Consider the following 16,935-nt stretch of genomic DNA (forward strand, 5'->3'; position numbering starts at 1 on the left):
ACACCCCCTCTGCCGAATACCCATGTATTGCTGGAATTGTGCTAATTCAAGACTCTTTTATTAACCTAGAAGTTTCCTGGGTAGCTGTAGTTTTTCACAGACCTAGACAGGCCCTGATCTGAGCAGAAACACTTCAACTCATGTGTAAACGCTGGTATAATCCAGGAGAGAAAAACAATGCTTTTTTACATCTCAAACTCAGCAGTCACCTTAGTTTCTACTGCAGCTACCTCTCTTTTGCTGTTGCTGATTTTTTTTTGCTTTGGTTTGGTTTGGGTTTTTTTATCTGAGACTGAGATACTGGTGCAATAGGTGCCATAAAAATGAGGAAAGAGCAGCTGGTTGCATGCAAACCACTTCCAAACACAGGTAGGTGCTGATGTGGACCAGAGTGACACAGCACAGAGGAACTGAAAGCAGCAGGACAGGGAAGTTTAGACCAAATCTCAATTTGTGAGGCTGTACCTCTTGACACAGCATGGAGTGATAAGATGGGAGAGGGACTGAGTCTGAAGAAATCAGCTGTGACAGAATAACACTGAAGACCTTGGGACAGTTACTATTTCTGCTCAGACCTTAATTGTTTTCCCCCCTTTTTTTTTTTACCAACTCCACTCTTCCCTGGAGATCAGGAGAGGTAATAGAAATGCAGCTTTTGCACCAACGCAATAATTTCTTTCCTCATTTCTGGCATATGCCACTAGGAAACCATTAGCAGAGGTCTTGCCTGCAGATTCTCATTTGAGAGTCAGCACTCCTGCAGACTTTGCACCATTCTGTATCGGCAACGCTCCAGTCTTCACTTAATGTTTTGAGTGTCTTGTGACCAACTAAGTGAGTTTGCTATCTGCCTTGACAATATGACTGTCTGGATATACCTGGCTTTTGAGATACCCATCCAGCCGAGTTAGGCAGGAGTCAGGAACTGCACACACAAACTCCATTGGTGGTGCAGCTTGTACTGTGACTACAAAGCAGTGAAGCTGAATCAGGTAACTGGAAATACAGTGTGGATTACCACCAGGCAAAGTGCAGTCACTCAGTCTTGGAACTGGTCTGCACATTGGAAGTAATACTGGAAGATTTGGGAAGAGCAGTACAGAATCCTTGACAAAACTTGAAAAAAACCCAAACAAACAAGAGTCCTAATTCCCCTCATATGTGTCAATGCTTCTTAACTAATTGCTTCAGAAGCAGTATTCCTGATTTAGCTGCAGCATGGGGGAGAGAAGAACCTGGGCCCACGTTCAGGGAACAAAATGTTTAGAGCCAAGCAAGCAAAGACAAAAGGACAACAGGAATTAAAGGCTGTTGTTATCTGATCCAAGAACACAAGGCAGTTAGAAAAACAGTCTCAGAAGCAAATTGCAATAAATGGCAGGTACTATAGTAGCTAGAGAGCTAAGAAACAAAGATATTTCCTGTGCAATAAACCAAGTAGTGATAAAAGAACAACTTAATTTAAAGGGACAACCATCTTCACTCGGCGCTTTCCACCACTTTCAACACTTTTGTGACAAACCAACAAGACACCCTAATGTTGCAGCATCCAAGGGCATCTCACTTTACCACAAAATCTCTGAAGTTATTTTGATGGATGCCAAGCCAAAGTACAATGAAGACACATGACCAAATTCACACAGCTTGTCTCTGCCAATGCAAGAGCCGAATCTGGACCTCTCACAGTTCAGGCCAATGCTCTCAATGCTGGACTCCCTTTTAATATGCCACACCACCACCCCCACACGCATGCACACCTACAAGAAGGGGTGGGAAACTGGACTCAAGCTTACTTTATTTTCTTTACTAGAAACCCAGTGAATCAGCTCTTGATGAGAGTGCAGAACCATGCACATGCGACTGTTCAAAATTCAGGGGAATGCTAAAGGATGTAATTTTCTCCTTCCTGTCCTCAGTACCTTATATTAAATGAATTTGCTGGGTGCCATTCCTAGCACCAATGTCACAAAACCCACCACTCTAACTAACAGTATTTGCCACCTTGTCAGATATCTTACAGAGGCTGAAGAGCTTTTTCATCCAAGAGCTGTCCTGCTTGCACTGTGCATTCAGTGGATTAATTACAGGTCTCATTCCCACTGGCTATCTTGCACTTGTCAGAAGAACTGTGTAAAACTCCCCTATAAATGAGAAAAGAAAGACTTGTAGAATAAGCAGGCTTAAAAAAAAAAAAAAGGAAAAAAAAAAGCAGCTCTTGACTGGAGTATTTATGTGTAATAGCTAATTACGATGCTAAGTCATGGAATCTGATGATAAAAAAAAAATTAGCTATCCCCAGAAGACACACAATCTAATAAATGTTCATTGCAAATCTAGCTCCTAAATCTGCTGCCCGCTGAGATAATGAAGAATGATTCAGTCAGACCCAGGCATCTTTTTAATTTCAGATGCAAAACTGCTCAGTGTTGTGTGAGGCTGCTACAGACAGCAGCAAGGTAACTGTGGGGGACAATCAGCACGTAACAGGCTGATACAGCCCAGACTGCCAGACAGGAGGAGCTCCCTGTACAATTCCTTGGAGGCTGGAGACGAAGAAAGAAATAGGGCCGTAATGAAGGCTCGGGGGCAACAATTGCCAGTAGGATTCCTGGCTTAATTTTTGGTTTGGTAACACTGTAGAGATGCACATGTGTTTACATCCAGCCCATTTATGGAACAGAGACAGATTCTGCTCTGAAGATTTGCTCCTTGTTAGCTATTCTTCTACCACAGCAATCTTCACATGTAACCTGAGTCCCTGGGAGGTATTTTTATTTATTAATGCCACTGAAAAACCTGTACCTGCCCTTTGGATAGCAATACCTGGTGACCCTCCTTAATCCCTGAGTTCACAACAAAGCCATTATTAATATCACCTTCAAAAAATGATCAGCAGCTCCAGTGATATTAGGCTATGGAACTCTCCTATATTAAAAAAATAGGGATGTGTTTTCTGTTTTCTGACCTACATATTTAATCAACTTGTATTTTCAAGGGGGTGATAGCACATGGCTCATCTCCAAGGACAGCCTGAGAGTTTCCATATCGTAAGTAAGCTCCAAAAAAGTGCCACAACTGATGATGCAGCATTTTTAAACAAATTTCCAGATGCAAGGAGGTACACTTCCTATCCACCTCCTGACAGGAGCCCAGCAGGTAAAACAGACCTACAACTTCTGAACTGGTATGTAAAACACATATTAGGGACCTGTCCTTGTAAGGGACATTCCTTATGCCTTTCTTGTTTACTTGCCCACAGGCCAAAACGCTTGGCCCAACTGTCATCCTAGGATGCTCAGAGGGAAAGCAATCGCATAAAAGCATTGCAGACTTGACCTAAGGCCAATTTCTCTCCAACGTAAATCAATCAGCAAGGGAACCTTTTAGCTAAATTCCCTGCTTATTTCTAACACTTTCTCATTCCTACCCATTGTCCAAAGCCACCCCCAACCTTTCCCTTCCTTCCAGTGTGTTTTTTTCTCCAGCTTGTCCCTATTCCCACAGCCCCATAAGCTATCTGGCTCTGTCTGTGATGCTGCCTCCCCTTATCTGGGAGTCTCGACCAGTGCCCAAGGGCCAGAGTAACCTCTGCTGGCTGCGGTGCAAGTCTGGAACCATCAAGCTAATCTGCTGGTTCACTGGGTGAGCTCAGCATCAGCTCAGTTCCTGAAGACATTTTCTACAAGAGAACTTTACTCAACCCTTTACTGCTATGCCCCGTAGGTACAAAAAGCTAGAACAGTATCTCACATCTGCTGTTGAACTTGCCACATCTCTTGTGCACAATTCTCATCTCCTTTTCTTCTAACTTACATGAGATTTAATATGGCTTGGTGCACAGGACTTCTTCCACTGAGGACTTTGCCCTCTCCTATTCCAGACTTTTGGGATAGCTAATGCTGATACCCAGAACTCTGAGATATGCCAGCAATAACCACCTTTTACTTCCAGTAAAAAGTGTTGTAGTCCTGGTATGGTGGTAGTAGTATTGTAGTCCTGGTATCTGCACAGCTCTGCAGCTAGATATCAACCCTAAACTGCACAGCTATTAAATTCAGTGTTCATATCCTGAGCTTGCTTTCTATCTGCTGTCTTCTATCCCATTCAGGTTAAACTTTGCAGTTTTTAACCTTTTTTTAATCTACAGATTAAGCTTTTTATACAGTACTTAAAGTGAAATAATGTCTGTACAAGCCTAAAAGAATTGTGCTGAAGCCCAACCCGCCCTTAAAAATTACTGTGATTTCTGGTTTTTACTGCAGCAATATTAGAAATCGACCCTTGTTACAGCAAAAGTCAGTGTGAGGTTTTAGATGACTACTATGTAGTTCAGTAAGTTTCTACCGTAAGTTCTGTGAAGGTAAGCACTGAGCTTTGAGCTATCCTAAAGTCTTCAGCTTTATAGTTCTGTAGCCTATGTTAACCTTTGTGTTGCTCAAAGCCAGCTACAGGTAATCTGTGAGGGCCTAGACTAGGTGATACTCACTTTAAAAGACCCTTACACTTATTTGGAAGATCATTAAATTCCTACAGAATCGTTTATTTGCTTAAACAAAGCACCATACAGTATTTTGGGTTAACAAAAGAAGTTTTGCTAAAAAAATATGCAAATAACCATTAGTTGAGTGCTAGATTAGTTAATTAGTCTTACTAAAGAATGTGCCCTAAAACATAAACAGCCTTCCAGAGCTTTTCTGACATTTTGTAAAGTGCACACAATATGGGCAAGTTGCCACAAATATTTACACTTGTGAAATACCTTTTGCAAAAGATCAGATGAATGGTTGATCTTAAATGAGTGCCCTGCCCATGAAAACTGACATAAAGCAGCAAAACCTATGATGAAACATTACCAAATAACTCATTAGCAAGAGGAGGTTTCCCTTTCTTCCATCAGTGTCCCCACCTGGGACACTCAAGGACTAGAAGATTTAAACACCTCTTCTAATAATTACTGAATATATTTATAGGTATTTGTAGATATTTTCGTCCTCCAAATAAATACGCAACACTAATTCCTGTTTAGCACTGAGCACCAGTATCTTATGGCAGCAACTGCTGCTGATTGTAATTATATAGTTCTCAGAAGTCAGTATCAATTGTGGCTTTCCCCAGCACCAATACAGGTGTAGGAAAACAAAAATTCTGCTCTCAGATATAAGTCTATAAAGACAGAGAAATTCCCAACTTGTGTATTTGATATAAGTGACCACCCTGAGCTTTTGGTGAGCTCATAGTCAAATAAAAGAACTTGGTTAAGTCTTGGTTCTTGTTACAGCCAGCTGCTGAAAGTTTTACCCATCCCTGAATTTCACGGTATGTTTGTTAACAAGGTTTAACAAAAGCTTGAAAAAGAAACTGTCCTCTATCCTTAGATGTGGGATCAGTTCCCTGGAACAACAACAGAACAGCAAAAAAGCTGTGTCAGCCCTCAAGTTCTAAGGTAGATGAAGATTTCACCAAAAATTTCAGTGATCCTCCCCATGCTGATTAACCCAACCAAAACACCACACGGTCATCAATGCAGAGGGTGAACTCCAGATGTTAGAATTACACAACGATCAGATGAAGCATTCCAGTTCGAGAAAGGAATAAATGGAAGATTAATATGGGGGACAGCAAACTAATGAGGTCTTGCTCTGTCCTGCTTGATCTCGAGCCCTCTTGACAGCACAGCCTTTACCTTTGTTAAGCATTTTACTAGTACTTCCCCCAAATACAACTGTCTTATACTGGGCTATGTCTAGAGTGCACGAGGGGAAAAAATGTCCGCGAGTTTCCACAAGCCAGAGCCTGCCAAGCATCTGCATCACATGTGACATGTTCACACTTGACAGCTCTCAGGCTCTCTCGGAGGCTCTCTGAAATGCCATGTCCATCTCCGCTCCAGAAAGCAGCTCTGCTTCTGCTGACAGGTACCAGAGGCCATTTCTAGCACTGCACTGTGCAGCCCCTCACTTTCCCTCCTTTTACTTGCTCTTCTTGCAGGATTGCAATTCAGTGGGTGCAACTGAAAATGCAGAGTTCAGATCTCATCCCGGTTTCCACCCTGACAGGCTATCACTTTGTTTTAAGCTCTCTCCATCTCATCAGTCCACCTCCAGATTCCCTCCCTTGGTGTTTGCAGGCACCCATCTAGCAGTCATCCAACTTCTTATCCTTTTTCCAAACTAAAGAGCTTCTAGACTTCATTCCACCTGCTCAGGGTTACACCAGCGCAACTCTATGCCAACCCACGTCCAACATTGGGATATAAGGAATTGCCACAGTTGTCATCATTACAACAACTGGATGTTATAGCTCCTGTATCAGGGGTTAAGCCACTCTCTAACAGAACTGGAGAAAATCCAAGATTAAAAATGCAAGATACTGTGCAATTCTCACAGGATACTTGTCCAGCTTGTGTAGCTAGACCTCAGGCCTGATCCAATCTGCTGCATTCACTCACTTCAGGCAACGGAGAGACATGAATAGAAACAGGCAGCTCTGGCCACACACAGTCATAAATATACAAATTATTACACAACATAATTTGCATTAAATATGACAGGGAGCAGTACTAAATCAGTCGCTGTGAAAACGAGGCAGGGGCTGGTCTACCCTGCATGTCTGATCTCCATCACACAGTGCCTCAGATACTCTTTCCCAGCTAAGGAACAGTGCTGGATTCCAGAACATTGCTGCATTTCCCTCTTTACTCACTCAGTGGTGTGCCACTATGTTTTAAGTTCATATTCTTTATCAGCTCTTTCCTCGCGGGGTGGGTATAATGCTAACATGTCCTAATTCACACCAATTTCCCAAACCCAGCATCATTTGTCCACAGGAAAAATATCCAAGTGTCAAGTCCTTAAACAGAGATCTTCAGCACTTGCTTAGTAAGTCACAAAAGTGCGCAACAAGTGCTAACTCTATTCAGTCTTGCAGGGCCCCTGCTTACATGCTTTATTGGCTCATCACCAGAGCAAGCTGAGGCAGTTCTCCACCCACACCAGTGCCCATAACTACTTGGCACGAGTGGTCTAGAGGGAGAAATTGTGTGAACAGGCAAGCAGTTGCAATACAGTCCCACCTCCCTTCTCACCAAGCTCACAGCTGCTGGAATGCACTTGCCTGAAGTTTGCTTTCTCAGAGAAATAGCCATGTGATTGACCCAACTAGTCACTTGATTTCACAGATGCTTCATGGCAGCATAGCTCCAGGAACATTTATGAGACTATAAAGGAGGGATTAAAGATCAAGCAGTCAAAAGAGCAACTTTATTCTATCCCAAGCACAGCATCACATTTGCACGCAAGGAGAAATAAGCCCAATAACTGGAAGAATTCCTTTCAGCAGCCTGTGCGCTCATCTGGGCGGATTTGACCATCAAAGAGACAGGCTGGAATAGAAAGTTATACATTGTATTTATACATACTTGAACTTTACATATGCATTGTCCCAGACACTATGCATGTACACTAAGAATATTTTGTAAACATCAAGAAGTTCAGGGCTTCAAAGATCAATTTATTCGGTTACACACCTAATCTTCCTCATTGCCTCGTATAACCAAACACCATGTTCTCCACAGGAGTGACAGAATAGTAATAATATTAAAAGGATGGAAAAACCATCCAATTCTTTGGGTAAAGGCTACAGAATATTGCAAATTTCTACTGTTGTTTGCAAGCAGTTTCAGTATTCAATGACTATTTCAGCAAAATCATTTCAGAGGATGGTAATTTTTTGGCTAAATAGCCTAAATGAATGGTTCATTAAAAATCTGATCTCAGTTATTCTGAATGTATATCTTTGCGAGTCTAGAATTCACTTGGATTCAGTGTTGTGCGTGTGTACAGAAGTGTGCCCAACTACAGGATCTGTATCAACTACGCTTTGGTATTTGGGGCTTCTTTTACTTTGGGGATAGCAGGGTTCATCCCCACCAAAACTTTTTAACCCTCAAGAAAATCTCTTTGAGTTACTTCCCTCTGATGCTAACCATGCACAAGACACATGCCAGCATCACACCTGCCACAACCACATTATTTAGCTATCTTCTTACTGATTACTTCTGGAAGACATCATGCAACAGCAACAAGTTGTGGCATCATCAGCGACAACCGCTCAACAGCTAAGGCTCTGTTCCTGGGTGTATGCAGTACAGTAAGCAGTCATGTAGTCACAGAATGGTACCTCTTTCATTTTGTGTACACCACACCCTTTCCACTTCCAAGGATGAGCAGCTTCAAAAACATAGATATGTTTTCGGTTTTGTCCTACGTGAATCAGGGGGATTCTGATACCTAAAGGTACTAAAAAAAAAAAACAAAAAAAAACCAAAAACCAAAAACAAAACAAAAGAAGCTATAAAATACTGTAGGAAAAAAATATCTCTCCTGTCTCTGATGAATGGGAGCTGAGATGTCTGAATACAAAACATTCAGGAATGGAGCACAGCATGTCACAGCAACCAGTTGAACAATCGGCCAGACAGAGTCAATATATCCATTGCCAGGAAAAGATACGTTCATTCTCTGAAAACATGAGTAGAAATATTGGTAAAGGCAGAGTCTTTGTCTCTCCTCCCCCAGAGTCCTCTCAAACATGCCAAATTTTCTACTGAAGTTACTTGGATGAAGTCTCTTGCTCTTATCACTAACATCTACTTTTGGAAAAAAAGCCTGGCTTCAATTGTCAATAAGCAATGCTCCTGTTGGCTTCAACACAGGCAAGATTTCACACTTGATATCTCAGTCCTAACTGAATTACAAGCTCCATCAACTGCAATGAAGATTAGCTTAAAACTGAAGTTAATGAAACTAGTTGCATTTTTATGCTGATGCTTTTTTCATGATGGCAAAACACCTGCTGGTTTAGCTTCATAAGGATTCTGATAAATTAGATAATCTCTCTCTGTAGTAATTATCCAGAAGCGCAAGTCCAAACTCAGAACCCCTCTATAACAATCTCTCTAAACATACAATAGTGACCCATCTGGCTCCCACAACCCAGAAAGGATTCACCTTTCTCCCTGGGTTATATGTATATCCAGGAGACTTATTCCCTAAATGGTGGCAGGAACTGCCTCACTCATCTCCCAAATCTAGCATGAGGCATGACTAATGCTTGTGATGTGCCCTGAAATAGTGGGAGCAAAGGTGCTATAGAAATGCAAAGCAGCTTTCAGGAACAGAAATACATTGTCTCTCACTCTTCCTTTCCCCCACCGTTTTTTCTTTCACACTTCTTTATTGTGGTCCCAGTTTATTTTATAAACAGAGTCTAATACTGTTTGGGAATGGCATCAGCATCTTCTCAAAATAAACATATAAAGCCCAGAAGAAATCTCCACACGCAACTGATTGTTTTAAATATTTATCATTTCATTCCAAGAAAAATATTTAAGAGAAGCAGAACATGAAGTAAAGGAAGGAAAGATAACATGGTATCTCATATAAACATCTTCTCAAAGCACAGCCAGGCCGGCCGATATAAAACAAAACTAAACTTTGAACTAGCTATCAACATAGCTGCCCTCTACATCTTCTCTCAGCAGAGGCTGAGGCATCTTTCAGTTGACATTCCAGGACAAAAAAGCACCCCCCCCTCCCTAACCCCAACAGTTCTAAGCCAGGAAAAATCCCCTTCTTCAATTTCCCTAATCTTGACCCTCAAATGGGGGAAAAAAAATAAAGTGGGGAAAAAAGTACATATCTAACAAGCCAAGTGGCTCTAAAAAGTTCTCACTCGGAAGAAAAAAAAAAAAAAAGTGCTCTTGATAACAAATAAATATGCACCAGTTTTTAAAAGCTGAAACTAAAACATCAGATCTGTAGGAACTGACACCTGGCCATATTCCTCCCTCTCGTCCTTGGGTAAGTTTTTTTTTTCCTGAAAGCACTGGCTAACTTGCTGATGAGGTGATCAGGGCCGAGTGACCTTCAGATCCGACATGAAAAGGGCAGACAAGCCCTGTGGATACACAACAGCAACCTATAACTGGCAAGGGCTGAAGCAATTCAGAGCAGTCCTTTCCTGTTTGGGTGAACTGGATACAGGGGCTCTGTACTTTTCATTCAAGTTGAAGCATTTCCTGGCATCGTGAAGAGCCATTGAAGTTTTCCAGAAAATTAGCAACATGAAGGACTGGTGAACAAGAAACAGAGAGAAAGTTTGAGATGGGAAAACATTCTCCCTTTATTTCTTTTTTTAAAGCAAAGATGTTCAGACAAAAAATAAAGGCAGTGAGCTTCCAATCACAAGCCACAAGCTTGGTGGGAGGCAGTTAAAGGGGAAATGCAGCAGGGATCCTCAGCACTGAGTCAAGACCTTTCTTTGATCTCCAGTTTTCTCAAGCTGCATTCCCACATGCAGCCCACCATTTGTTTTTAGTTAGACAGACATAATGAAAAATACTCTGCTTGGGAAGAGCAACAAACAAGCCTTGCAAAAATCATGCAGTGACAGCCAGTCAAAATAAGGAAGAACTAAAACCGCAAAAGAGATGATGGCATCTAATAAAGAGGGAAAGGCTCAACTACTTGGGGATGCTCTGCGTATCTTTCATCCCAGAATTTCAAAGTCACTCAAATCAATGATGGATAGATAGGAATCACCTACTCACACATGACTAAATTTGAAATCTCCTCTATAGGGAACCAGCAAACCCGCTTCCAGTGCCCCAAGATTTTATCAGCAGTGAGCCACGTGGGTACGGTCCTGACTCATCCCAATTAACTTGTCAGGTTTGACAGGATCAGAGTTGTAGGTTGCAGCACACACAAGCACAACACATCACCTGATTTTGCCTTGTCATCATTGTAATTTACGTATTTTCTGCATCCTCTTTTGTTTATTAGCCCCCATAATTACACTCCTCCCCATTTTAGGCGATACTGTGCAACATCTTCATGATTTGCTGTCTCCTTACACATGGAACCCCAAACCCACCAATGTTCTTAACTACGGTTTTGTTTGTTGGCATCTGGCACAGCATATGCTGACACGAAGCAGTTCACATGTCTCAGAGCTATTGTTCCAAACTCTGCACATTTACAGATATCATCAGTTACTCGCGACAGGCTTTAAAAATTTTCATCACAACAACTAAAAATTCTTGAAATCTTTCAAATTAAAGCTCACAACTCAGAACTTCCGCACGGTTATGGCTCGCTCTTCTCAGTCGCACAATCCATTAGCAAAGAGTAGTATCATTTATCCAAACACTCTGGATAGCTGGTATCACCAGAGTAGTCTTAATGTAGATTACATAGTATATTTACACTGTTTCACAGATGGAAGCGAAAACCAAAAAGCACCAAATCCAGCTTGTGGAATAGTTTCAACTATACCTCTCATTTAAAACATTTCTGAAAGCGTATCAAGTGGGCCATTTCACATTTGCTTTTGCAATGCAAACGTAGCTGTCACCCTGTGGTTAGGACAAAGTACATATCACAGCTCTCACGTGAACTGCCAGGTGCACGGCAACGCGCACGATGCACAACACAACTCCGCGTTACCCACAATCGTGCCTCTGGGCCCACGCCAAAGGCAGAGAGCACTCTCAGAGTAACTGCTTCGTAATGCCACTACTGAAGGAGTAAATATACACCAGCAATCAGATTTTTAACCTCTGCGGTCACCAAATGGCATAATTATCAGCAAGGATTTTCTACATTGCCTACTGCCAACAAAATCAGGTTGTGCGTTTCTGAAAATGCTAACGATACAATAAAGCATCTATAAAGCACATTATAAAGTGGTTGGGGTCAGCTACAGAAACGTGACACAGGGCTAACGTCTCTATCAAAAAAGATCCTCTACTGAAGCATCGTGGGGCCTTTCATTTAACAAGGCGCTTCACTCACGTGGAGGAAGGAGTTTGTGGTTAACACTTAAACCTCACCTAAAAGTTTGAATTAACTTTGTCTGATAAAACAACACTGTCTCAAGACGAGGTTTAATACATCTGGAAGCTTAACCAGAGGGGAAGGAAGGCCTTGTACTGGGAACAGGGTGTGCAAGTACTCTGTCCACAGGTAAGCAAGTCCCGTGTAAAGCGCCTTTCTTGATCTTGCACTAACACGAGGGAGGCGGGAGGGCCCTGGCGCAGGCAGGCACCCGATTTACACCTCTCCTTGGCTGGGACCCATCCTCAGAGAGGGAGCGTGCCTGGCCACATTAAAAAAAAAAAACAACAAAAAACCCCAAACAAAACCCACAACAAACCTACAACCCCCAAACAAACTTCAGGACCTCTCTGGCACGATTTTGAGTACTCTCCCTCCGCCACAACTGCTCAAGCGACAGGAGCAGCCCCAGCCCCGCCATCCCCTCACGGAGAGGCCGCTGCACGCCCCGCCGAGCCCCGTCCCTCCCGCTGCCTCTGCGGGGACACCCCCAGCGCCTTGCTCGGCACAAACCCCTTCCCCTCCCATTACCGGCAGCCCAGGTGCGGTGCCTTTCCTCCCGACCATCCCACCCACACACCGCTACAACCGGCTCCCCCCCTTTTCCACTCAACTCCACGCCGCCCCCCGCGACCACCCCGCCCCGCTCCCAGCCACCCTCCGCTTCCACGACACCCTCATGACAGCCCCGTACAACGTCCCATCCTCCGGCCCTGCTGCAACCCCACTCCCCCGCGCCCACCCCCGGGGCGGAGCGGCCGGCCCTCCCGCTCGACTTGCCGCCCACCACAGCTCTACCGCCGCCGCGGCCCCCGGGGCAGCGGCCCGCCTTTCCCCGGCGTCAGGGCGGAGCTAGTTGAACGGCGGCAACGCGCATGGGCCCCGGAGCCTTTCTCTGAGCCGGGGTGGGGGGGGGGGGGGGAAAAGCCTGTGTGAGGGGGGTGTGTGCGCGCCCGGACGCGGTTCCCCCCTCACCCGGCGGCGGGGCCCTTATTCCCCGTCGTCTCCTCACCTGCGGCGGCCATGTCGGTGTCGGGACGCGGTTGGTAGGACGCGCCCGGGCTCGGCGCTCGCCCCCCCCACCCGCTGCGACGGAGCGAGGTGAGTGCGGGGAGGGTGAAGGGCTGAGGGGAGAGGTCGGGGATGGGACGGGGACGGGGGTTGTGTCGCGATAGCGCCCAGCGCGTCGCGAAGGCGGCGCCGGGGGTGGGTGAGGGGAGGGGGCGCTGGGCGGCAGCCGCCTCGCCAACGGTTTGGGCCGTTACCGCCAACGGACGCGGCCGGTGCCTCGGGGGACTTTCAGCCTGGCCGTGAGGGGGAAGAGGAAAATAAACAAATAAAAGAAGTCGTGGCTCTCTCGTGGTGGTTGTTTTTTGTTTTTTTCTTTTTGTTTGTTCGTCTGTTTTGTGGCTTTTTTTCCGCCCCCCCCTCCCCCCCCCCCCCTTCGCCCGCGATTAATGGCACGCGTTCAGTCGCCGCCGTCCTCCGGGGAAGGTCTGTGAGGGGGATCGGTTTGCCCGTCGCCACGAAATAATTTCTCTTTGGGAAAGAAGGGAGAATCGGGGGTTTCAGCCTGCGTCTGCCATTCCCGTGCTTTTCAGGCGTGGGGGGAAAAAAAAAAAAAAACCGGCGTCGTGCTCCCCGGCTAGCGTGCAGCTGCTGTCCGGCTTTGTGCTTGGCCCTCGTCTCCATTGTGTAGGCTGTCCTTTGTGGTTTTTTTAATGGGGCCCTTTTAATGCCTTGTTAGATCTTTTCAGGTGCAGCGAACGTCCGCGGGTCTGCTTGGGTCACCGAGGGTGCTCCGCGAGCGACATCCATATGCTCGGAGACTGTGTGAAATGGAGGAGTGCCCAGCAGGCGTTTCGTGTATGCGTGCGTCCGTGTGTGTGTGAGCGTGGAGGTGGTTTTATCTGGAAGACCTTGATTAGCTTTCCCACCCAATTGCAATGGGGAGGCGAGCACGGGGTCTTGCGAGGAAAGGTCCGTGCCACGTTTGGACTCTGAGCGAGCAATGGCTTCAACTTGAGAAGAAGGTAAATTAAGCGTTGAAACTTACCCGTGTGTACTCACGCACATCACTGTTTTCCTTTTGCAAACTATGCGTCCCATCTCTCTCCCCTGAGAACCCGTCTCGTATCGCAAACCGCTGCACCAGACTGGACCGACGGCTGTTGAATTTTAAGAAGTTGATGGGAATGAGTCATTTTCTGTTACACCTCTATACTTTCCACATCAGATAGTGCAGAAAACAGCACTTTGGACAGAGGCTCGGACAGCCTCCGCTGGAATGGATGTCCAGTTTGTTGTGTTGGTTGATATTGTAATTGGTAAGAAAGCAATTCAGAGGGATAAGTGAAAAACCAAGAAGGTGGAAGCTTAAAATATGCTATTTCATTTCAAGAAAGAGCTATAACCCTAAAGTGTATTATCTGAAGGTGACCAGACACTCCTCTTTGATAGGGAGCACAATGAGCGAGTTTCCAAGGCTCTTAAAAGAATATCTATTTCAGCTGTTTGCTACTTGAGCATGGGATAGATACCTTTTTCTACAGAATAGGGACAAATGTCCTGCACGTGCTTATTTAGAACCGTGCAATTTCTTTCTCGCTGCACAGATGTCTTTTCATTCCAGTTTTGCAAAATTAGGTTAGCCTTGAGTGAACAGTTTATTTTGACTGGTAAGTAAAATACTACGTATTCTTCGTGATAAAAGAGCAAGCAAATACTTCTTGCGCTTGGACTGATTTGTTTTCATGAAACTTATCAGAGGTTGCTTGTAGCGTGCCAGGGTGTGTACCCTTGTATAGCTGATGGTTTTATAATGTTTGAACATATTGGAGCCATCTGGAAGAACCAAAATTTTATTCCTTTGAGGACATATAGTGATTGAGATGATAAAGGGGGGAAAAAATGGGGTGGGAGTCTGGCAACATGCATTTTGTAAAATCTATTTGGGGGAACGACAGAACTGAAAGTGTTAATGTGGTATTAATACTGTGCATGATGTATAGAAATATTAGTCCATTGCCAGAAGCAAATTATTGTTCAGTTTTTCGGCTTGTGGTCTTAACCTGGGATTTGTTTGTTTAAGGTATATTTGTCAATTTTTTGAAGAAACAAAGAGCATCTGAGGCAGGTCAGCACAAGTATCACTGGGGAATTGTTTTACTTTTCAGATTTTATGTATGTTTGTAGCTGGATGTTGCAGTGTTTTTATATCGCTTGCTGATGGACTGTGAAACATCAGTATCCCAGTTTTTAGTCTATTTTGCTGTATTGCAAAGTGAGGGAAATGGTGATGTCATTGAATTTAAGGGGGAAGGATTGCAGTGGTGACTTACTGGCTGGGGAGAAGATCCCAGAGGGAGTGGAGGAAATCTAACAAAAAGGGGAATAGTGCTACTTTGGCCATTTTCCCCTGGGCTTCAGTTTCTTTTGTGAACTTCTGAAAAGGAAATGTCATTTTGCTGTTTGAATGCATTGTTTTGCATGAAGTGTCAGACCACATTATGGGGATGACTCCAGTCAACTTCCCCCATTTCAAAACAAACACGCCAAACATTGTAATGCGTTTATACAAAAATCCAGCGTGTGTTTTTCAGGAATCCAATATACATATTTCCAAAAATAAATGATGTTTTTCATACTTTATTATGGCTAGAAGAGTTTGTACAGGACAGAAGAATTGGAATGGGTTCCCTTGGCCTTTGCGTCCTCTCCACAAATAAGAGGAAGATGTTGGCCGTTTCGTGAACTGGGGGATTATTTTCATTTGCGCTTCCTCTCAAAATATTCTCATCTGTGTAACAGTTACTGTCTGATTGCAGTAGCTGTGAGCGTGGCTAGAGCTATTGTCTCTCAGTTGTTGGCTTGGTACCATTTTGGCTGATCCCAGGGTAAAGGCAGAAAGGGTAGAAGGTGTAGAGAGATCTAGGCAAACCTGTAAATTTTACTTGCACGAACCTGGACTAATTGCTCTCGTGGGACTGTAAGTATGGGTGGCTTCTGTCAGGTGCAGCGTGCGCACGTGTGGGGCCAGTTCCCTCTCGCAGATGTGCTCTTGAACTGCAGCTCCGGTCTCTGGTTTCAGCCTTTAGTGGACTGCAGCAGCATCTGGTACCAGCAGAGCCTGTGAGCTTGTTGGTGAGGGGATTTTATGATGAACTTGGTAGGGCCGAGCTGAGAAGGGTCCTGACAGACCCGTTCTCCTCCACCAGACTCCTGCAAGAATTTGAACTTGAAGGTGAGCACATGTGATGTCTGTGCCTACAACTGTGAAAGTTGTTCAGATTCACTGGCTCTGGTAGCTGCCCTCGGGATGTCTGATCCTGTAATATGAAAGAACCAAATGGAAGTGTTTATCAACCTTTACAGTCCACAACTGTTTTCCTTGGAAAAATAAGTCAATTTGGTATCTGGGGTGAAGCAGGTCAACGAGTCTGGTCAGTCGGAGCATGTGGATTTTCACAGTGATTTCTATTCTTATGCTAATCCTTTGAACAGCCTGGCTGTGCACTGTTAGCCAATGTGAGAGGAGGGATGTGCATACTGAGGACGCTAAAGGGGAGCCATTTTTTGTAGTTATTGTTATGCAGATTAGGCCTTCCAGCCAACCAGAATTTGGAGGATCGCATAAGCTGAGGATGTAATGCCGCAGGTCAGCAGTCGTTTAGCAATTCTGAGCTGCTTTGGTTGAAACTGTTTCATTTGAGTGTTAATTTTGTGGGGTTTTTGTTTGTTTTGTTTTGGGTTTTTTGTTTTTTGTTTTTTGTTCTTTTTAAATCTATGTTGTGGCTGAAAACAAATTGTTATCTTTGGTGCTGAACAATTAAAGTTGGAAAACATAACTTTTCAATTTTTAATTATTGTGTTGGTTAAAAAGTGTAGGAAGGCAGCAAAGCTGTCACTCCATTGATACAGCTGTGAGCTGCTCATTTGACTAATACTTCTACTTCTGTTGGTGACTTGCTGTGTTTCCCCCACACTGTTTTTTCTGTATTGTCTCAATTTTTGCTGTGTAAAACACTTCAAATGTATG

This window comes from Accipiter gentilis, chromosome 5, assembly GCF_929443795.1.
Source record: "Accipiter gentilis chromosome 5, bAccGen1.1, whole genome shotgun sequence".
In the NCBI taxonomy this organism is placed as follows: Eukaryota; Metazoa; Chordata; class Aves; order Accipitriformes; family Accipitridae; genus Astur; species Astur gentilis.